The following is a 22936-nucleotide window of genomic DNA, read 5'->3' on the forward strand; positions in this document are numbered from 1 at the left end:
AAAAAAAAAGGCAACAATACAAAAAGAAAAACCACTGACAGAGTCAGAATACAACCAGATCAGGGTGATGGAAGCAGCGATCTCGTAGAAAGGTCTGGTAGCTCCAGTCCTCTGAGAATCCAGTGGGTAAGGGCTGCCTGCACTGTCCCAAATCCCAGTTTATATCCAGGTGAGAATGCTTGGCTCCTCCCCCTGGGTGGAGCATCTCACAATGGGATGATGAGTTATACAGGGGTCCTTGATGGCCCATTAAAGAGAGATAGCTCCCGGAGGGAGTCACCTATGAGTCATGCACAAGGCATTGATGGGCCATTAACTGAAGATGGTGATAGAATACATCCTAAAGTACAACCCAGGACATGACCGGACCCGAGGGACTGGCCTGGAGTCGTATCAGGGGTAGTTTAGGTTGGATATGTAATAAATAGGTATGATTCGTGCTGACACATTTGAAACAGTAATCAATATTTTAAAACAGTAGTTAAAATGTAACTTTTTAGAAGATGAGGTAGGGGGAAGGTTTTGCCCTTCTCCAGCAGATGTTCAGTAGAAAAAAAAAGGAAACTGAGATAAAAAGAGCTATATTTATCTAGGAGACTGAAGAATTTGGAAAAGTCCAGGAAAGTGTTAATCATATTAAATTTATTGTTTTAGAGTTTTTAGTAAGGTATTAAGATGTACAAATTTGGTATTTACTTACATAATGTAGACCTAATACTTATGTGTAAACAAAAGAGTCATTTATAGGACGCTGAGGAAGACCACAGGCCTTCATCTCTGTGATCCCCGAAAATGAGGAGACCCCTAAAAAGGGGATGGTGGAGTCTGCACAGCAATGGAAGTGGAAATAGGTGGTAATGAGACCAGTGATGTAAATCTTACCAATTGAAAATAGGAGGGAATGAGAGGTGACCCACAGTATAAAAAGGTTCATTTTAGAACATCTTATTTGGACGGGGGACAGAAGACCAAGTCCTGCTCCGTAACCCGTGGGAACGTATCCCGCAGTATAAATTTGGTTTTGTATTATTATTTAGAACCAATAAGCTACTCAAATTAAAATTGTCACTGTATTTAATTTTGTTTGGAGATTTGTTTTGAATTGAAAATTAAGCAGCACACTCATTTATAACAGACACTAGAATAAAGCCCTTCTCCCAGAGGGTGGCTGGGGACTGGAGCAGGCTCCGCAGGGAGGTGGACACAGCACCAAGCCTGGCATAGTTCAAGAAGCATCTCGACAACGCCTTTAGGCGCACGGTGGTTCTCCTGCAGCTCTGCTGTTGAGGGCCAGCAGTTGGACTGACGATCCCTGCAGGTCCCTTCCCCGTCGAGAGGTCCTGTGACACCCTCCCCGCTTCCCGTCCGCCGTCCGCCTTGCCTCCCTTTACCGCCCCCATAAAATGCCCGCGGGCGGCGGTCGGGGCCCCGCGGCGGAGGAAAGAGGCGCGGGAGGGGTTTTACACCGGGGCAGTGCCGTCGGGGCCCCGGCTGCAGCAGCTCCGCCTTGCTCACCCCTCACACTCGACTGCGGGGCGATACGGGCGGCGGGGCTCAGAGCGGGGCACCGAGCGGTGTCACCGAGCGGTGTCACCACGGCGAGGGCGGCAGTGCCTGAGCGGGCACGGCCTTGCTCACTGACCCCAAGAGCCTGAACACGTTCCCCCTTGGGCCCTATTAATGATGTTTGCGCTTGAGATACTTCTGGCCGCCGCCAGAAGAGGAGTGCGAGGCAAATTAAGCTAGCTAGCTACCAAGAAAGCCTGATAAACAAAGGGGAATCCGAACTGCGGCAGAAAACACCGGGTTTAAAAGAGGCAGAGGCCCACGGTGCCGTGCGCTGTGGGGAGCGCGGCTGGAGGAGCACAGGCAGAGGAAATGTGTAGAGCCAACATAAAGCAAGATGTTTGCAGTGACTCGTCCTCATGGTAAGGAATCTACAGAGTTACTTTGTTATTCGTGTACCGACGTGTGAAGCATCGGTAGTCTTGAGCAGGTTTAATGTTTAAGCACCGCAAAGGAAAGGGATTGCTATGTTTCTTTATAAAAATTGGAACTTCCGTGTTTAAGTCTGCGCTGATCACTGAAGCAAACAAGATTTCCCCTGTCCCTTCTAATCGGTGGGAGTGTTTGCTCCTGCTTTCCAGCCTAGTTGATTTCTTTCTGCTCATTCACATGGACTCTTTATGTGCAAGGAAGAGCGCATGTAACTTGAAGTAAAAGAGCGGCCTTATGGCCAACCCAAAGTGGGTTGCTTCTTTCAGAAGCCGTTTTTGATTAAGTGAAATGTTGAAACAAATTTCAGAAACTAGTACACCCTGAAAGGCTGGAGTAATAGCAGGCTGTGACAGCAAGGTGGCTCTGTTCCACCGCCCAGCTGAACATCGTGCTGAACCTCTTGCTTCAGGCTTAAGGAACAGCTGGCTTTTTGAAAGTTAGTTTTTCCAGTGCATCAGAGCTTTCTGGCATGGCATGCACTGCAGCTGCACAGCCCAGCAGTAGCACGGGAAAAGTAGCATGAGCATCCCTACTCCAGCAGCAGCTCTTCAGACCTGCACTTAAATCCAGTGTTAAACTTCAACTACTCTTGTTTTGAGTCTAAGCTTTGACTCAAATTTGAACAGTAAGCTGGTGTTTCATATCGTGCAGTAGCCCATGTCAAGGGTTCTCAAATTTGACTAGGGGTGTGGTAGAGAAAGATGCATGCATGTTGACAGATAAGAAAATACTGTCCTTCTGCCTAGAGATCCTTGTGCTATTTAAGGCTTGGCAAAAATTGCTGCTCTCACTATCTCAATTACTTAAGTGCTGAAATATCCCAGATCAGCCAAATTCCATTAAACACAAAGTGCAAAGGAAAGTTATCTTAAACAAGCAACAACTTGTGTATCAGGTAGCTTTTCAGTTGTTGCATTTACTCCCCAAGGAAGAAAGGATTCTCATCAACAGGGGGTGGAGAGGTTAGCCAAATTTAATGTGTCATTTTTTTGTTAGATGAGCTTTAACTTGGGCTACTGTAAATTGAACGAAAAAACATGGAGAAGGAAGATAAGGAGCTTTTGGGATTAAAAATAAAAATAAACCCCAAAGCCTTCATTACTATCTTATAGCTTTTTCTAAGTAGTACTTTGCTGTTGCAGTTCTGAAATTAATGAAGTGTGCATGGATTATTGCTGAGTGTATTTTACTTCAAAGCTGGTTATTCTCCAGAAGTCAGAGGCTTTGCATGTCTGTTAATATAGTACTTTCTAGGCCACTTTTCTAATACAAACTTCTGGGTTTTGACTCAATGGCAGAGGAGCAAAATAATATCCTTACCTTTGCAGCTGTGACCACAACATAGAATCAAGCAGGAAGAAGAGCTGCTGCTTTGGGTTGTTTTCACTACACTTAGAGCACCTTGGGAGTTGGAGCTTACACAAAGAGACAGGCCCACTTACACCCTCCCTAAGAAATGTGGCAGTTAGGGCACTTGGCCTTTCTTTTGTACCTGCCCCAGTTAACCAGCTCAGGTGAATGTACCTTGTCTGTTAAACAACTCAGCTCCCTCTGTGTGAGCATTGCTGTTGCACAGCTGCTTCCCCCACTTGCCTTACCTAGGCTGCAGCACAGCCCTTGGAGCAGCTCCGAGGATGGTTTGGTGGCAGTCCAGCTTGTGATTGTTCTGGGAATTAGAAGGAGGCTCTAGACACAGATCTGAAGGGTGGCTGTGTCAATTCTAGACCACTTTTGTGTGTAGACTTCTCTGCTTGTCCAACTTCCAGCTGTACAAGTACCACTAAAACAGAAGTTAACAAGTGATATGTGTCAATACCTACCTTGAAATGTTTGCAAATTCAAGCAAGTGAGAGGGGAGAGGAGAAAGAAAGGTACTTAGCTGGATTTTTCTGCTTCTCTGTACTGCTGTTAGTGACTCGGTCTACAGTTTTGATCTGTGATTTTACGTAACTGAGGAGGTTGCAGAAAAAGGCAACCTTTTGTCTCAGTTTCTGGGAGGAGCAGTTATATTACCATCAGGCTAGTGTGGGAGCTAACCTCTTGAAGATGCAGTTTTGCTTTTTCTCTACTCTGCATATTGTAAGGAATAAAAACTTCTTGGGAGTATACTTCTGAGAAGCTACCTGATACACAAGAATATTGGAATATGTTAGTAAAATTTCAAGTTATCTGTTCGGCATTACTTTTTAGTCTTTTCACTGTTGTGAGCAACTTGAAAAAGCATCATCTGGTACTTTATCCTGACATTTGTCTTTTAGCATGTTTCAGGGATCCTTTCTGGTATTAGAATGTTGTAAGTGACAGAATCCTTTCATCTGCTGTGGTGCAGTGGTGTTATTTTAACAACTGCACAGCAGTAGTAGCAGTTGAATTTAACCACCCTAACCCCCTTCCCCCAGGGCAGAGTAGTTTGCTTTTCTTGGTATTTAAGTGTTTTCACTAAGTGTTTGCGTAGCATACCACCAACTAAAATACATCATCCCTATTTCCAGAGCTCTCTGAGAGTATTCTGCATATCTTCAGCACACAGCAGATTATAGGGGCTTTGCCCTGCCTTTCTTACCCCTCCTTACACCAAATAAAAAGTCAGCCCTGCTATTAATTTGATCATTACAGTAAGCTCAATTGTCCATTACCTCAAAGTATATTCTGCCACCATATTATTAGACTTCTTATAGATCAAACTGGAGGCAAGTGAAGAGGGAATGTTTTCTTTTTTTCTATTTGTTGCTCTATCTGCTTTGAAGATTGGCTTTGTAAGCTTTTCCCATTAACTAACAAAGAGATAGAAATCTTCCACATCCCTTGTGTGCCTTGTCCTGATGTGGATTAAGTTCATTAATGAGAACAATAATCTTCCAGACTGTCTGACAGGTGTTGATCTGTGCACCAGCACTAGTGCAGATTCTCACTTTAAAGATGTTAAATGAGTGAGAGCCAAGAGTGTGAGTTTCAAGTAGATTGTCTCTATGTACTGCACTTTGACTTGAGAGTGAAGTTCTTGGATGGATCACCAGAGACTGCACGACGAGTGAATGCTCAATATTCTCTGTAACTCATAGGTGGGAAAGTCTGAGAGGACAGGCAAGAGCTCACCTAAACCAGCCACACACACAGAACTTATAGTGGGACCACAGCCCTGAGCATCAGGTATTTTCATTTGCAGACTCATGCTTATTCTTGATAAAGACGTAGCAAGCAGCAATTATAAGAATCCAGTCAGCATTAAAATAATTAACATTGACATATTGAACTCCTCCAGAAGGAAGACCCATAAGAAAAGGGAATATCTATAAGGAAATTTGATACAACAGAAGTCTAAAACCTTGAAAAACCTCATAGCACTCCTTTTCAGTCTTTTAGCACTCTACTGGAGCCTCTACAACTGGTTGTGTGGTGTTGGTGAACACCAGAAATTGAAGGTGTAAACGCAGGATGATACACCAAGATCTGGACTACTTGAAAAGACACGGTCATCTAAACAACATTCATTTCAGTGTAACATGAGGGATCCATCACCTGAGACTGGGAAATGTATATAGGGTACTTGGTAGGTAGGAGAAAATAAAAAGATACTCAGAGTACAGAGGCATTTGTGGATACAAATAGTTCAGTTTGAGGTTGTAAGTAAGTAGAAGGAATGCAAGTCTTGCCAGAGATGAAAAGAAATAATTTTTCCTGTTCATGGCATAAGAGAACCACAAAAGAGGTTTTAACATTAAAACCAGGCACAGAAACAAAAGTCAAAAGGTTAGAGAACTGCAAGAACCTGCTCTGGAAAGCATGTGAGATAAGAGTGATTAGCATTCATTTGATAGGCTTAGAGGAAATTCAGATACTTTCCATACGGGTGTGTTTTTATTAGATATTGCTGCTGGGCTGCTGTTCAGCCTGCTGGGGGAGAAGTGTAAGCCAGTAGAAGAAAGATAGACCAGATTGCCAGGTAAAGAGTTAAGGATAATTTAGAGGGACACACAGTGAAATACCTTATTTAGCAGGATGGTGTTTTTTCCTGAGGTCTAAAGATGAGGAACACTATTATCTTGAAAATCCTTTGTGTCATGTCAGCACAATGTCAGATACCAGTGAGTCTTACATATGGCCTTGCTTACTCTGATTTCTGGTATAATTTTCTTCTGGCCCCTCTACAAAATTAAAACCTTGTCAAAATACATAGTTAGCATCTTTTCAGTGGCCATCGCTATCAGTACGCATGCCAAGCAGTTGACAGAATGATTTTTCCCCTGTAGTACCTGCACATCATTATCTCCAACCATAATAAAGGTAGGCTTTGGAGAAACATTTGCCATATTTAGAGCTGGTTGTCCAGTAAGTGTCTTGTTAAAGAGCATTCTGAGGAAGGAGACACAGCCTACCTGTTCACATGAGTGACACAGCACTGTTTTTGCATGACTTAAGTATCACACATTTAACTTCTAGTCAATATAATCTTTAGGTTTGAATTTTTGCCTTGGCACCTTAATGCCATCTCTCCTTAGGATCCTGAGAGCAGCAACATGATGTAGTTCATACACCAACACATTTTGACTACTGAGTTTAGATGGAAGAATGATGTTGCGTATTCCAGTAGAACTAGAAAGCAACTGTCAGCACTTAGAACTACAATGTGAGCTGCATGTGAGTTATTAGAGCTGCAGGTATCTAAACTTAATCCTGGCATCCAGGAACATTTCCTTGGATTTTACTGGACAGATACATTTGTGGACACAGCTGTACAAGCACTGAGGGAGAAAACTACAAACCTATGTGCTTCAAAGCCTGCACTACAGTTAAAAACATGTAGCATGCTAGCACAAGTGAAAGGGAGAGCTGCTATGTGCAACTTGATCATTACATTTGGTCTAGCAGTTGCACAGACACAAAACTGCTCTACAGGTGCTGGCTTGCTGTAGTACAACATTTCTACATGTAGCATGGTTAGGGAGCCCACCTTAACAGATGCTTTAGGATAAATAGTACTTCTAAGATTTCCTGTGCTGAATAGGAGTGCATTAAGAAGATGGAAGACATCACGCAACATTTGGAAAAGTGTAATTTATAGCTTACAAAGACCCCCATACACAGCCCATAGCAATCTTCAATCCTTGTCAAAAATAAAAATATATCAAAATTTGAAGCCTGTAACATTTTCACTTAGTTTCCTACCTAAGCAGGTAGGAAGTAGCTGCAGGCTCCTGCTTTAAAGTGACTCTTCTTAATACTAAAAGCTCACAGGTACCTTCTTTCAAATTTTGGTACCTCTTCCTTGCTACTCTTTTTAGCCTTTCTTCTTTGAGCCTCACAGGTGCAAAGCTTTCAGTTGAATTAACTCTGCCTTATCCAGAAGTGGTGAGGAATGTGTTTCTCTGAATATTAATCTTGCTAGGTATAAAGAATTAATGCTTAAAAAATAATTTGCCTGAATTTCTGTTACTTTGAGAGTTTGGGGATTTGTTTGTTTGGTTTGTTTTGATTGGTTTTTCCAGTCAGAATTCCACAGACTTCTGAGTAAATGAGTTAACTCCAGGGGTGTACACTGTTAAACACAGGATGTTTGCTTCCCATGCTTATTACAAAATCTACAATGATCTCCACAGAGCTTCTATTTAATTGGAGTTTTGCCACCAACTTAAATAGGTAGCTCAGGTCCAAGTTCATTAGCAGAATGGAATGGTTTACTCCAAGTGTGGGATGTAGTAGAAGGATTAGAAGCTGAGCAGTTGCCTTTACATGGTGAGCATGTCTGAGCTTGATGAGGTTATTTCCTGAACCTAAACTATAAACAGGGAACTGTGCAAAGTAGCAAACCTGCATATGGGATGCATCTGCTGGAAATTGTGACAAAAACTAACAATCTTCACCTCACTGAAGTCAGTGCAACATTTTCCATGTACTTGATTGGAGCCAGGGTTTTGCTGTAGGTACTTACGCTTTAATTTTGCAGGAATTCATGCACATTGCACAGTAAATGTCTCTAAAAAATGTTTAGCTTCTCTCCTTCCCAGTTTTCCCTTTTTCTTTAGGCTGAGTTTTAAGTTGCTTTCCTAAACCTTTTTCATCTCCATTCTCCTTTTGAAATGAGACTCTGAATAGATAACCTTTCAGCATTCTGCTTGAGCAACGCCAATGGCATCACTTTTACACTGTATTGATCATGATGCACAATAGTATGATGTCTTCCATCAGAATTGCAAAGCACTTAACAAATATCAATTAAGTACTTTTTTCTCTGTGAGGTGTGTAAGTAATTAATTTTATAAGCCAATGCTGATCCAGGGTGAATTCTCATCTTAGTGCATAACCTCTTACTTGTTTACAGTTACTTTCTTCCTGAGTGTTTAGACCTGAAATGAGTTCCTTATGCAGCTTTTGTAATGGTATCAGTAGCAGGCACATTTGTGAAGCTGAAATGCAAGGCATCTCTCATATTTCCATTATGTGAAAGCATGTCCTCTCAAATTCATTGTCAAAGGTAATTGTGGTAAATCAAGTCAGTGGAAAAGAAAGGGGAAGAATTTGAGACTTAAACTCCAGTCCTGCCTTCACTTCATTAGAGCAGGTGCTCCTAAACTTTTGGTGTCCTGTGTTTGCTTTTGTGCAGGTAGCAAGGGATTTCCTTGATGCTACAGGCTTCTTTTCCCAGACACATTTACTCTATGCACCTGTAAATCACATTGAGGCAGATTTTGAGGGCTTCATAAATTTGTCTGGGCTTTCTAGATGTGTGGTCGCTGTAGAGAGCAGGCACTTCTGAACTGGTTGCTGCGTGCCTGGGAACTCTGCATGTCAGCACTGTGAGCACACACAGCAGTTACAGGACATGAAGCCCCTCACAGGAGCAGCTCCTGTGTGTGTGCTGTCCAGCCGTGCATATGAAGTGCAACACATCCAAAACAGCAGACTTGGTGTAGACAGGCCCATGCTTTCATGGGGGAACTACATGGTTATTTTCACATAAATTATAGATCCCCTGTTTCTGTGTGTTGCAGCTGCTGCACATGTACACAGTTTTTTCTGCCCATGAAGTCCTCTGCCAGATCTATGGGATTTCTACCACTCTAGTTTGCACCCTGATATACACATTCCTCCAAGGAGCAGGACTCTTGTTCTACTTCACCTGTCAATTCCCCTTCCCTTCTAATAACAAGTCCTTGCAGTAAGGCAGTTCTTCCATGAGACATCCTCAGACAATTTTCAGTTTGAGGTGGTGAGGGAAGTGATGACACTTGGCAGGCTTGGGAGATAAGCCTGTGTGAACCTCATGGAGTCCAACAAAGCCAAGTGCAAGGTGCTGCAGATGGATTGAAGAAATCTCAGGCACAAATAGGCTGGGCAGAAAATGGATTGAGAACAGCCCTGGGGAAAGGAGTTGGGGGTGTAGGTTGACGAGAAACTTGACATGACCCAGCAATGTGCACTTGCAGCCCAAAAATCCAACTGTGTACTGGGCTGCATCCAAAGCAGCATGGCCAGCAGAGCCAGAGAGGAGATTCTGCCCCTCTGCTCTGTTCTCATGAGACCACATGTAAAATGCTTTGTCCACCATAAGGAGGACTTGGAACTTTTAGAACAAATCCAGAGATGGGCTACAAAGATGCACAGAGGGCTGGAGTACCTCTCCTGTGACAACGTGCTGAGAGAGCTGGGGATGTTCTGCCTAGAGAAGACTCCAGGGAAACCTTGGAGCAGCTTTCCTGTACCTAAAGGAGACCTTTAAAAAGCTGGAGAGGCTTTTTACAAGGGCCTATGATGACAGGACAAGGGGGAATAGTTTTTATACCGAGAGTAGGTTTACACTAGATATTAAGAAGAAATTCTTTACTGTGAGGAGGTTAAAACTTTGGAGCAGGTTTCCCAGATTGGATGCGGCTTGAGCATCTTGATCTAGTGGGTAGCATCTGTGGTCATGGCAGGGCGTCTGGAACTAGGTGATCTTTGAAGTCCCTTCCAACCCAAATGATTTCTGTGATTCTATGATCAGGCAAGTACCTAGATATTGCAAGTGCAGCTGGGAGAATGGCAAAGAGATTGAGAGACCTGACCTCTCACTTTCACAAGTGACTTGTTAAATCAGCATAGCTGCCTGTGAAGTGGTGATTTGATTTGTTTCTTTTACAGAACAGAGGTCCTACATTACCTCTTTCACTCTTCTCTTTGGAAATGTCATTCAGCCTGGGAGAATTTGAGTGGATTCAGTTTTTCGTCACAACACCACATTAGAATAATATATTTGGAAGGGTTATCAAGGATTTTCTACTTTGCTTTCCTACAGGCATTTGCATATAAACTTTCTTTCTGTGGCCTCACATTAAGTGGGTTGTTTTTCACTGCTGTTCGTATGTTGGAGGCTAAAGCCATTGCTATAATCATGTTCATAAACCTCTGGGATTTTTAAACATGCTTATTCTGATTCTATGTTATCCTCAAAAATACTTTGAATCCATTATCTTGTTCTGTTGAATTAGTTTCAAAATTGTACCTAAAGCTAGATACACCTCCCATGCTGTGTGGAAACTACTTTGAAATTAAACAGAAATTTGAGAACCTTGTGTTGGCTTCCTCAGGGACTGACAAGCACATGAAATATTCCTTCCACCCACCCTGGAAAATTAAGAAATAAATGAAGAAAAAGATTTTTTTTTTCCCCTTACATCCAGCTAGATTTGAATTAGAAGAACATAAAATCACACCGTGATGAAATTCTGATTTTCCTTCGGTATTGTTTGAGAAATGATGGAAGACTTCAGTGCATTAATAAAGCAGTTTAGACACCCATCTGCCACAGTGGTGGAGCTTAGAAGATCAAAAGTACATTGTCATCTCCTTCACACACACACCCTCAGTGTTCGTTCATTAATGGCATACTTTCATCATAGGTTATAACTGTACACATTGTACAACAAAGCAGTGCCATGAAGTCCCCCGTCCCTAGGGAACAGAAGAAGCAGGAAAAAAACCCCAGTTGATTAAAGCATTCTCAGCAGCTGAGAGCATCCCTAACACTGACACATTTTACTGTGAACTTTGAAAGGGTGGGAACAAGAACTGCTCGCCACCATCTTCATTTGATGGTATTGTTCAGAATAAATCCCCCACTGGTAGAATAATCCCTGATAAGAGGCATTCTAGTTTTCAGAAGTCACGCTCTCAAAGCATACACAGTGGGGAGATGTTGTAATATCAATACTCCATAAAATATGCAGATTGGTTTGGGGTTGCCAATCTGTTTTGATGACAGAAAGTGGAGGTCTAGATATGTGTGTCTTAAACCAAATATGACCCATTTAAGTTCTGAAGTGAAAGAGTTCATCCTTCCCTGACAAAGACAAGATCCATTGTGTTTTTCCTGATACTCCTTCCATACAGTCTCTAAAGACCCAAATTTAACTGAAAAGCAAAAAGGCTAGTGGGGGGCGGGGGGGAAGGGGGGTTGGAACTAGACAACCTTTAAAATCCCTTCCAATGCAAATCATTCTATTATTCCACTATTTGCTTACTGGTTCTGCGATTTTAGAAAATAATTTTTCTCACCTCTAGTTCAGGAAAATTGCAGTTGTAATGAGGTTAACTGTGTGGCTTCCGGATCACACCCTTTCCTTGTATAGTGGCACTGACTTAGTGGCAGAGCAGCAGAAATGAATCTCGCCCTTTCTCTCTGTGAAAGCGAAAGTGTGTTCGGCAGGCGTTTCAGCACGTGGGGCGACGTGCCTTTGGATTGTACACAGCTAATCCTCTTTATAGTTTACTGACTGTAACCTGCTTAGTCTTACATGAAATGTATTCGTCGTCTTTTCCTGAGCCTGATCCAAAGCCTGTTGAAGTCACTGGAAACAGGTCCAGATATTTTTTCAGTAGTTTCAGAGTTGACTCTATATGAACAGCTGGTCTAGCGCTGAGTCTTCTAGTTGAAAGACAAGGAAAATAAGCGGCACCAAACCACGCTGGACTAGGTGCTGTATTAAATACATAAATGAAAGTAATGTGAAACTTGTAAAACCAGACTGGACAAAACACTCTGAAACATGCTGCAGGGAACAGTCTAGTGCTAGCAGGGGAATAAGTTAGCTATTTAATGATTTCTTTTCCATAGCTTTTACTTTTCCACCTCTTCTGTAATATAACAGTATTTTTTTTCTCCTTGGGCAAATAGCTGTCAGACGGCAGCACTGGCCTGAGAACATATGTAGTGTTTGCTTTTATCTTACATTACAAAGAAGTATGAATACCTTCTGTTATTCCAAGTATAAAATTACAGGTGTCAAATCATTTGGTGCTTTAAATGCTGTGCCAGAAAAGTAATCCAGTAAAAATAGCTATGTACTGTCAGAGCTGAGCAGTTAGTATTGTTATTACAGTTTCTTGCATGGCTCCAACAGTGTAAGATGGCCAAAACAAGTGTAAGAGACCAGCAAGAAACTTGCCTGTATTCACCCAGAGCATAGAAAGACAGGAGGATGGAAATGAGGTAAACCTAATGACCCAAAGTGAGAATCTGATTTACAGTTGGTTTGAACTTCAAAAAATGCTGTTAAACAAAAGCTGACATCTTAGGGGCTGATTCTTACCCAGAGAACCGAAAGAGTTAAATTAAAGAGTCATTTGTGCTTGGTTATTGTGGAGACCCTCGTGCCATTAAAGGAATTTCCAACTGCCCTTCCCTGGAAAAGTGAAGATTAAAGATACCTCAGATGTAAAAAAGGCTTCTCCCCATGGATCCTTGCAGACATTGTGCAATATTCTCCCTGGGTTTTGCAAGCCCATCATCCACCCCATGACATCCCCTTTCCCTGATTTCCCATTGGCTATGGGGCTTGGTGTCCTGTTCCTCTCTTTCCTCTGGTCACTTGCCCCCTGCCCTGCCCCTTGTACCACCCAAGAACCTGAGAACATATATAACTAAGAAAAACCACATATTCTCTCTCTCTGGCTCCGGATTCACCCTCAGCACACTGGAATAAACGTTTGCTGGAAATTGATCTGGGGCTGGGAGCCTTCTTCCTCTCTGCTGAGCCAGCCTGGTAACGTGTGGTTGTGTGAGCTTGATTGCTGCCTGAATACTTCTTAAGCAGTTTCTCTACGGAGAGACTGGCTGGGATTTAGAAAGGCTGTAGCTGCACACCAAAAACACACACTGTTACAGGTTATGGGTGAGTATGGGGTTGATCCTCTCTCCTAAGAAGTGTATCATTTAAAAAGTAGAAGAGTATTTAGCTGGAAAGGTTGAAGAATTTTACCATCTCCACGTTACAAGTGGGAGTGCAGAACAGGGATGAAGAAGTTTTGGCTGGGTTAAACAGTTGGGATCTGAGTTGTCAGTGGCAGGGAACCCCTAAGTCCTGTCAAGTGCTTTACAAACAAGACCATGCATACCTAACTGTGGTATGAATGTGAAGTTGTGAATGAATGTATGTGGTGAAGTTTCCTGTGGACCTGAAGTAAAATAGGAGGTACAAGAACAGGTCATAGCAGATCTATGGGGTTTGGTATGTGAATTTTTCCTCAAAAGATCATGAAGAGCTATATGCAACTTATGCAGCTTTTGAAATTTAGGTTAATACTTTCGTTGTCCATTCCATAAAAGCCAGGACAGAAGAAAATTTATATGGTAGATTATGTCTACTAGGGGGCAGAAGAATCACTGCATTTAATACTCTTTTTCAGTCCTTCAGAGCTACAGTGAAACCTGGACAGAGACAGCCTGATTTGCTAAATTAGGAACATGCTATTTCAGTCAGTATGGATGTTAGGAAGCTAATTAAAGGACATAGCAGCTGTCAAGTGAATCTTTAATCCTTGTCAAATCCCTTAAGTTTATGACCAGTGTGAAGTAGTTCATGTAGAAAAGAAATTTTTACTCCTGAATTTACGTATTTCCAGATGAGATATATTTATTTTCGTAGTAATAATCAGAACACATTTTACTGAATATTTTCAGGATGAATTTTGTCTGCCTTATAAATCGCTCCCCAAATCCCAGCTCTCTTCCCCTACTTCTTGAAAACCATAGGAGTCGTATTCGTTGTCCTCGCTGGTATTTTAAGTAAGCGGCATGAAGGGTGTGTCAGGCTGCATAGTATGCTGCTGAACAGCAGACCAAATCCTGGTGCTTAGAGGCTGCAGTTGTGCTGAAAGGTCAGAAGCACCAAGGACCTGTAGTGCACCAAAACCTGCCTGTCCTGAGATAGTGAGGAACAATCTCACATGTTGATTTACAGAAAAACTTTATTTGGTTCCTTTTTTTTCCCCTTTGCAAACCACATGCTCTTGCTGAATGTAAATATCTCATGCTGCAATGATTAAGTTCATTTTAGGTTCATTTCCATTAACCTATGAAAAGACTGTGCTAAAACCCAGGAGCAGTTATGAAGGCTAGATTGTGAGGGGTTTTTTTTAATTTCTGAAAAAATGAATTCATCAGTAGGTTGTCACTTGGTACATCAAAGGATGCATCTAGTGTAGCTCGGTATGCTGTAATGTGAGCCATTTGTTCAAAAGTTAGCTCTAGTTAACTAACATGACTATTCATTCTAAAATAAGCACTCAAGCAGTGTTTGCTCCCAGGCAAATACTTGTTCTGCTACAGCTCTTTCTCAGCTCAGCTGCCTCTGATCCTCTTTGCAAGTGCCGAAGTTGTTAGCCTTTGTAGTCGTGAGAGTTAATTACCACTCATTTTGTTCACTTTTCTGCATGGCCAAAAGCTTTTATGTCTTTTACATGATTTGGGAGTGGAAAGACTTGCCTGCATTAAGGGACTGTTTCTTATGCAATATGTGATTAATAGTTACCAAGAAGTATTCTGCCACATGTGTGCTGGCGGGTTGGTGGCTGTGCAGCTGCACTGCTAATTACGTGGCTGGGCTGGGTAAGCACAGTGCATCTGATGGTGGAGATAGGCTCCAGGACCCTGCAGGAGATTGAGGTAGGTAAACTGGGCCACCTGGGCTGTTGTGGCTAGATGTGGCAGCTAGGGGCAGATGCAATGGATCTGCTGTGGCTGAAGGCTGGACATCTGGAGAGAACACCTGGGAGCTATGATATGGAGCAGTGAGTAAGGAGCAGAGGAAGATGTTAATAGCAATTCATGTAGCAATCAGCTGTGCACACCGTGGCCCTTTGGTGTTGAGCTGGACTCCTGTAGTTTTGCGAGTTTTGATGTAGTAGGAGAGGAGCATGCATTATTGTGTAGCTTTCACATCAGCCCAAGAAAACTAGGTTTATCTCCCAGCTGAAAAGCATTGTCCCCACAGAAGTAGATATTCAAACACAGTGCTCTTTAGAGGCTGTGGCCTGCAGTAGCAGGAAGCTCAAGGAGACACTGCTTACTTTTAATATCTCTAAGCTCTGGAGCTTTTTCCTTGAATTATGTTTTTACTTTTCAGCTAAATAAACCATAGCAGAAAGCCTTTCACTGTGTGCTAAGATATTCTCAGGTGCTCTTGTTTCCAAGGGTGACTTTATTGGGGGCAGCGATGCAGTCTCAGAACAGACCTCTTACGTGTTCCAGTAACAGAATTACTTTCCATGCTGCTGACAGCTTGATTTGTGAAAGAAAAAAGAATAGCAAAATAAACTCAACCCACAGCCTGTGTGAAGAGAAAAACATGGACTTGCTGTGCTTTAGAGAAAATGTCAAACACAAACATTTCAAAGGAGGAAAGCTTCTAGCCTTCTGTACATGATAAAAATCCTTTTACAAGGATAAGTCACATAACTAACTGTTTTTAAGCTTTAAAAGTTTCCTGTTTAATACCTATGGGATAAGTCTGTGCAGCTAGCTGGAGGCCAATTTTAACCTTGGACCATTGAAATCTGTTGACCTGTGGTTTGGTACAGAGCTGGCCATTGTTGGTTTTTTCCTGCTTTGAAATAAGGGATATCTGGGAAACTTCTAGCACCGCCACCCCTAAAACAAAAAAATTCCACGTCTGACTGTGTTCTAGACCTGCTTTACTTAGCTGCCAAGTGTTGCAAAGTAGCCAGATACTGAAAATGCTGCTAATTGAGCAGATGTCAGGCTTAGAAACGCATCATTATACGCTCATACTGAATCTGGCAGATACTAAGAGGACTTTAAGTGCATGTATAATTCCAGAGCTGTTTTGTTCTTGTTTGAGACTAAGCAGTAGTTGTAGAAAAAGAAGACTGAACTGTTCTGCAGTTGAGGAAGTAATTTTATTTCTAAAGCAAAATCTCATGCACTACAGGGCTCATGATTCATAAATCTAGTACAGTGCTGAAGGAAGCTGTGTCTTGATTTGCAGCTTATAAAAACAGGATTTTGCTACTAAATGTGTTCTTCAGAATTACAGACCAGCAGATTCTTAAATGTGGAGGTCATGGCTTCGTCTTGAACAGTAGCCTCCTATGATGACTGTGTATTGTGTTTTTATGATAGGTGGGACAGCTTCTTCCTCGCCACTTAGTTATGTCACCATTAAATGGAGAAAAGGAATTGGGATGACCTAGTCTGGAGGGGGTAAAGCAAAGAGCAAAATACTGCCGTTGGTTAAACAAACTTGCTTTAAGCACATTCTCTGGTTAGTCTGAGTCATCAGTCATCAATTACGTTTGTTCTCTTCTTTCCCCTCATCTTTTCCTGAGCTGTATTACAAAGCAGTGCAGACTGGAATCAAGGGTGCACATTCTGGGAGTGGTCCTGAGAGCAGGCAGGGATGGGGACTGTGGGTAGGGACCGAGCCAAGGCACAGAGAGACAAGCAGAGCCACTGTGCAAGCGCTGCTTGAGTCAAGTGCCGCCTCTTAAAGATAGCTCTGGAAGGACATATCCAACCTTGGATACCGTACATTAGTCCAGTGACTTCCTTGGCGCCTGTTCCCTGCACTGCTTGTTCTACCACTCAAGCCTGGAGTTGCCCTTGTTGCTTCCTCATGATGCAGGCTTTGGTCCCAGACTGGGTATTCCTCTCCCTGTCATTGCCCTATCCTCAGATGTTCACAGTTGCTCGAAGTGCACAATGTGTCCTACAGTCAGCCAAATAAACACTTTTGAGGACTTCTAGCATGTGCTGAGCTCAGAAATCTGTCTTCACCTTTTTAATTCCCTTACAAGTTTAATTCCCTTGTAAGAACGTATCAGAAATGTTTTCTTTTCTTAGCATATCTGTATACACATGTATGTTCATCTGTGTATCTGTGTATATTAACAGTGAGCGTTAATAGGCATCAGGCATCAGGGATGACATGGACTGTAAAACTTCCATGCCCGTCTGCCCAAACAGCACACTGGCTTCAGAAGAATGCTCAGATGTTTATAAAAGCTAGACTAAATGATGATAATGATGATAATGATGATGATGATGTCGTCTCCATGTGGGGGAAAACACTCATTTGTCAACTGACAAACTTTTTTGAAACTCAGAAATGTTTGCAATGTGATATGCCATCTTTCACATGTAGATTGAGGAAAATGAAGTTAATGATATGACAAAATGTTTTGATATCTTGCCCTAATTCAAGAGAGGGTTTCTCACCTCTCCATGGGAGACAGCTGGTTGGCAGCTTGGGCGGAGGCTACAGCAACACAATTTTGGTGACAGTGGCTATGTCATTGGTTTTGTTCTTTCACAGAACCATGGGATGTAAGCAGAACTAGAGGTGGTGTTAAGGTGGCAAATATGTAGATTGAAGAATACAAATTCAATTTTGATATTGAATTTGAATCAAGTCCAGCCAATTGCATTTATGTTGAGCAACACCCAGAGCCTGCTGGATTCAGTGGAAGTTTTGCCATCAGCTTCCCTGAGGAGCAGGATTTTGCTTATTGTTTAAATTAGCCACATGGAGCATATGGGAGCAAATGCAAAGGTCTTGAATTGAAGAAGCCAGTAATCAGCTTTATGCATTTACTTTGTTACACAGGTAAAAGCTGAGACAGCAAAACCCATCTGCTAAGCCTTCAAGACATCTCTGTAAAATCTATGTTAGGGTAAGAGTATTATTTTCTATTTTATTTATGGCCTTTGCTGCTTGAATGAGTGCATCTGGAGCTCAGATGTCTGATGGCCTTATTGTAAATTAGTTAACTTGAAAAACTGCATGCACTGTCAGATCTTTGCTGTGCAAATGCCAGGCACTGTAGTTGAGGTGCTTTTGTGTGTGCATATGTTTTTTTATGTGAAAAGGCTCTTGAACTTTATGCATAAACACTGTTCTCTGTCCCTCTTGTTTTTTGGGTTTTTTTTTTTTTTTTTTTTTTTTTTTTCTCTCTCTCTTTTGTTACAGACTGTAGACTAGCATTGAATATTCAGGGAAAGCTCTCCAGGGAGATTAGGGACATGGACAGATTTTAAACAGAGCCCTAATGCATGGACACGAAAGGACAAACATTCTAGTGGGAATACTTGTGCAAATTCCCTGCTTTGGGGTCAAAATGCATTAAACAGCAGCTTGCATGCTAAAGATGCTTTTAAAATCAATACAGACCAGAAATTTAAAAATATATATAGATGGTGCTCAGTGAGAGTAGAAGTACTTCAGTGACACCTTTCATTAGAAATCATACAACAGTATATAGGAGTCTTAGAGAGAAGTGCATCTATGAATCCCTTTCTGCAGGGCTCAGAATCCCAGATTGCACTGAAATTTACTTCAGGCAGGATTTGTCTATATCCTTCTGTGTCCTGGAGGGCTATGGAAACAGAGGCTTAACAGCAGCAGGAATTAGATGCCTTGACATGAATAATCGGCTGTTATCATCTGTTACTCTGATAACACTGTTGTGGAAGATAGCTTATTGTTATATTTAATAAATTTACATTAAAAGAAATTGAATGAAGCCATTGCACAAACAAGAAGTAACAGTACATATATCTGGCAGTGCTGTGCAGTAGCTAAACTCAGGTAGAGTCCAGCTGTAAAAATTGGCAACCTGGGTCAGCATCTGAAACTGGGTTGTATGACAATCAAAGCTGCAGTGTGGCTCTAATTGCCAAACAACTGGTATTTATCATATTGCTATGTGCATATTTAAGAATAAATGCAATTAAAAAATATTTCATTCGGAAATACATATGTTGCCTCACTGTTGCTGCATATTTGCTTTATGAGTCCTTCAGCCTGACTCCACATTACTGCTGCCCTGTCTTCTGAAATGGAAACAAGTGTCATTTGCAGTATAGAGGTGCAGCATTCAAATCATTCAAGTTCCCATTACAGACCCCATTTTATTATGTGTACATATTGTAAGGCCTGTTGCCTCTATTGCCACTGTCTTATGTTATGGTAATCCCTAAAAAAGCTGCCACTAAATTGAGGCCCTTTGTTTTACGTGCTGCATGCTTGCAGCCGCTGCAAGCATTTGACAGCTTCGAAGTCTGTATTTCTTAAGTTCCATCTTAGTTTGGGGCAAAATAACAGGTCTTCAGTGTGGAGCCTTGCCGCACTGCACTCTGCAGCCTGCAGCTTTTAATTGCTGCTTGCTTCCTGACTGTTCCCACAGCTCTTCTTCTGGCTCCTCTTTGCTTTCTACTGGTTTGGACATTTTTTTCCAACCTCACAGCTTTTTTCTCACCTACCACCCCTAATTGCACTCTTTAAACCATTCCTTGGAGACATCTTCTCTGCACTAAAAGTTGTTCCCAAGCTTACTCTGCAAGCTAGATTTCAAGACTGTGTTGGGTGTGTGTATCCCGTTTGCCACTTGGAGGACAGTGGTCAAGTCCCACTCTGCAGCTGTTAGAAAGAACTGTAGCTACTGTACATGGGAGATATAATTTTGAATTGTTTCAGAATGAGGTGGCCTCTCTAACCTTAGCCTTGCCCTCAGAAATCCCTGTGGTGTAACCCCATGCAGCAGTTTGTATTTTGGATGTTAAAGGGCACAGGTCTCTGTGGCAACACAACTGCTGTTGGCAGAAATGGCAGGACTTCATATCTGCACTCGTACATGGCTGCTAAAGCTAATCAGCCACCAAGGCAAGCCAGAACCCTCTCCACAGGTTGGTCCTTGCTCAAATAAATACTCTGTGAGCCCTGGAGATGGCACTACTGGCATTAACCAGGGTATCCTTACATACCCCCTGCTTTTCATCCCTAAAATGCACAGGTGTTTCTCAAATGAGTCTTGTGTCTGCTTCTGCCAGGCTTGACTGTTTCACGGAAATGCTTGAAGAAAACTAAAAGCTAAAGTCTGGTAATGTTTTCGTGAGCTTGTGGTGCATACTTTTCCACAGGAGGCGGGATGCGCTGTGCGGTCAGCTTGGACTCTACTGCTGCAATCCTGTTGGGGCTGCTCCCCCTCAGTTATGTGCTACATGAATGATGGATTCAAAGGGAGATGGGGAGGAACGCAAAAAAGCAGGACTAGGGGGCGAAATGAAGCCACTTTCCATAGCGTTCTTCCATCCCAAGGTGAGTAACGCTTGTGTCCAGAAGGTGGCACCGGCAGCCCGAGCCTGCCGGCAGCTCTTGTTTGTCCGGCCCAGCCGGGCGGGCACCACCGCCTCGCTCGGAAACACCCTTGCTAAGCCGGGGTCTCAGCCTCCTTAAAAGCTCTCAGCCCTTCCAGCTTGTAACTAAGCCGGAGCTCTCATTGCCTGCCTAGCTCCAGGCCTCTGAGCCCATGGGTGACAGGCTTGGGGTGTGACTGGGTTCTTGAGACTTTGAATAAGCAGCTAAGTTCTGGTGGGAGCAGAAGCTCTAAGCTGCTGGATCTTTACCTCCTCATTACGAAACTAGTTTTATTGTTGAAGTGGAGAAAAGCCTGTCTGGAGACACCACGTAGGATTGCCTTTTTGTTTTTTAGACAATGTCTGGCAACAGACGTGCTTTACACATGCTGGCAAGCATTTCTCAGGTGTCACAACTCCAAATAACTAGAAGAGGAGGCAGTACTTTATTTTCTCTGTTTTGGAGAAATCTCTGTAAATGTCAAAGATAGACCTGGAGCAGGGTTTTTGCACTGTGATCTGACACTTTCAACTAAATCATGAGGTGAGGAGACACCTTGGTGCTGGAGGGCTCTCAGTTCAGCATCCCTGGGCAGTGAAACTGTTCTGTTGCAAGGGAGAGTAGATAAAATTTTTGCGCACACTTCAGGAGTCAGATGACTTAGGCTTTTCTGCAAGAGTGATTCTCGCTATTATGTTTCCTTTCTTGAGATGGAAGATAGCTTTCTTAATTTAAGGAATGGTTTTCCAACCTCAGAAATCACAGGGTTCCATGTGAAATTGCGGAGATATCTTGCTCTCCATGTTGGCCTGTCTATTCCCTCTTCCCCTTACTAGCATTATTGCTCTTGGTTATAAAAGAAAAAAACACCAACATATTTTCTTCCCTCTTTTCTTCACCCTGTCTCACCTCAGCAGGAGCCCAAACCAGTGTCCTGTGCCTACCACTTGGAGCCAACTTCTGTGGTAGGAAGGAGAAGGCAGGCACCAGGCCAGCTACTGGTTGCGGTGCCTGTGCCAGCCTTCATCTTCCCACCACTTCCCTCTCCTCCCTCCATGGCAGCCATTCAGTCGTGAACACTTAGCAGGCAGGAGTAGATACTTGAGGGAAAGCAGTGGTCTGCCTACTGAACGTTCACTTTTGCAAAAAAATCCCAATGAAACAACACCCAGAATATCCCCTAACTTCCAAAACTCTCTTCTGTGCTGGTTGTTAGGCACTGTTAGTTTTCACCTAGTGGCATGAGATTAAAAAGCTGTCTGGAATAAACTCCTCATATCTGGGCACAGTGTGTCACTGTGTGCCTTCATTTTAACAGTGTCCTGAAAGGACCCTTTTTCTTTAGAGAAAACTGAGTAGCTAGATGTACAGGTAATTGGGTCCATTTTAATTTTAAAAAGGTTTTACCACTAGGGAGAAAATGTGTAGGTTGAAAATAAGGAGCAGAGGAGAAATTATTACAAGTGTCACAGTTGACTTTGTGCTGGAACAGCTTGCTTTTTCCCAGGTGCTTATCTGCTGTTGATGGCTTTTGGCATTGTGCATATGCAGGAAGGCAGAATATGCAGCTGGACAAGAGGGCTGCATACAGAGAACATTTTTGACCTTGCAGCAGCTTCAGATGTTGTAGTTCCTTCTTATTTCTTTCCATGCTCTTCGTTATATAGTTTCCTTGCTTAACATAGTATAGGGGTTGGGACTCTTGGGGGTTTTTTGGGGGTTTTTTTGGGTGTTGTGTTTGTTTGTTTGGTTTGGGTTTGGGGGGGGTTGTTTGTTTTTTTTCATTAATTTTGTTGGTTTACACCACTTCTGATAGATTCTTTACCACCTACTCCCTTCAAGGCAAACTGCAGGCTGCTTCCCTTCTGTAGCAGCTGTGCTGGAGGACTGGTGATGAGGAACAAAATGGGAGCTACTGAGCAGTCATTTGAAGGCTGGCTATTAAAAAGAAAAAAGCTAGCTAATTAGAGCTTAAAGGAAGAGGCAACACTGTGCAAAAACACCAGAAGGTAGGCCCTCCAAATCCCATACACTCCCTGTAAATAGCTATAATTAACCCCACAGTATTCAATTTATTAATTAAAATTTAATTAATATTTTCTGTCCTTGACAATCATTTTAGAGGCGGTCAGGAAAACAGTGGCAGCTGGGTTTCTATAGAGCAGCAGTGGCATTCAAAAGGACAGAACCACAGGAGACTCATCCCAGTCTTCCAGTCATACCTGTGCTAAAACAGCTGAAACTGGCCACCAGATTTCTGGGAAAGGAGGGGAGGATGGGAGACAGTGCAAGCCCTGATGTTCTGCTGCATACTTCCAGACATCACCCTACAAATGCAGTACTTGTCTTGAAAATCTGAAAGTGTGAGAGAACACTGGAAAATGCAGGCCATTTTTACTCACCAATTTACACACCAGCTGAGGGCTGCTGTACATCACTGTGTTTCACTTGGGTTTGATGTTCTGCTTGGTGCTCTGTCTGTGAGTGAGAGACCTCTCCTGAACTTCATGGACCCTGTCAAAGTGGAGCAG

At 42.6% G+C, this 22936-nt stretch overlaps 1 long non-coding RNA gene across 1 annotated transcript; it reads left to right on the forward strand.

Annotated features, from left to right (window-relative positions):
• Positions 1-1650: 1650 nt before the first annotated feature.
• On the forward strand, positions 1651-22723 carry LOC136363468 (uncharacterized). The gene is made up of 3 exons (XR_010743993.1): positions 1651-1928; positions 17877-17943; positions 22248-22723. It is a non-coding gene; the product is annotated as an uncharacterized lncRNA (long non-coding RNA).
• The last annotated feature ends 213 nt before the right edge of the window (positions 22724-22936 follow it).

Source organism: Sylvia atricapilla, chromosome 1 (assembly GCF_009819655.1).
Source record: "Sylvia atricapilla isolate bSylAtr1 chromosome 1, bSylAtr1.pri, whole genome shotgun sequence".
Lineage (NCBI taxonomy): Eukaryota > Metazoa > Chordata > Aves > Passeriformes > Sylviidae > Sylvia > Sylvia atricapilla.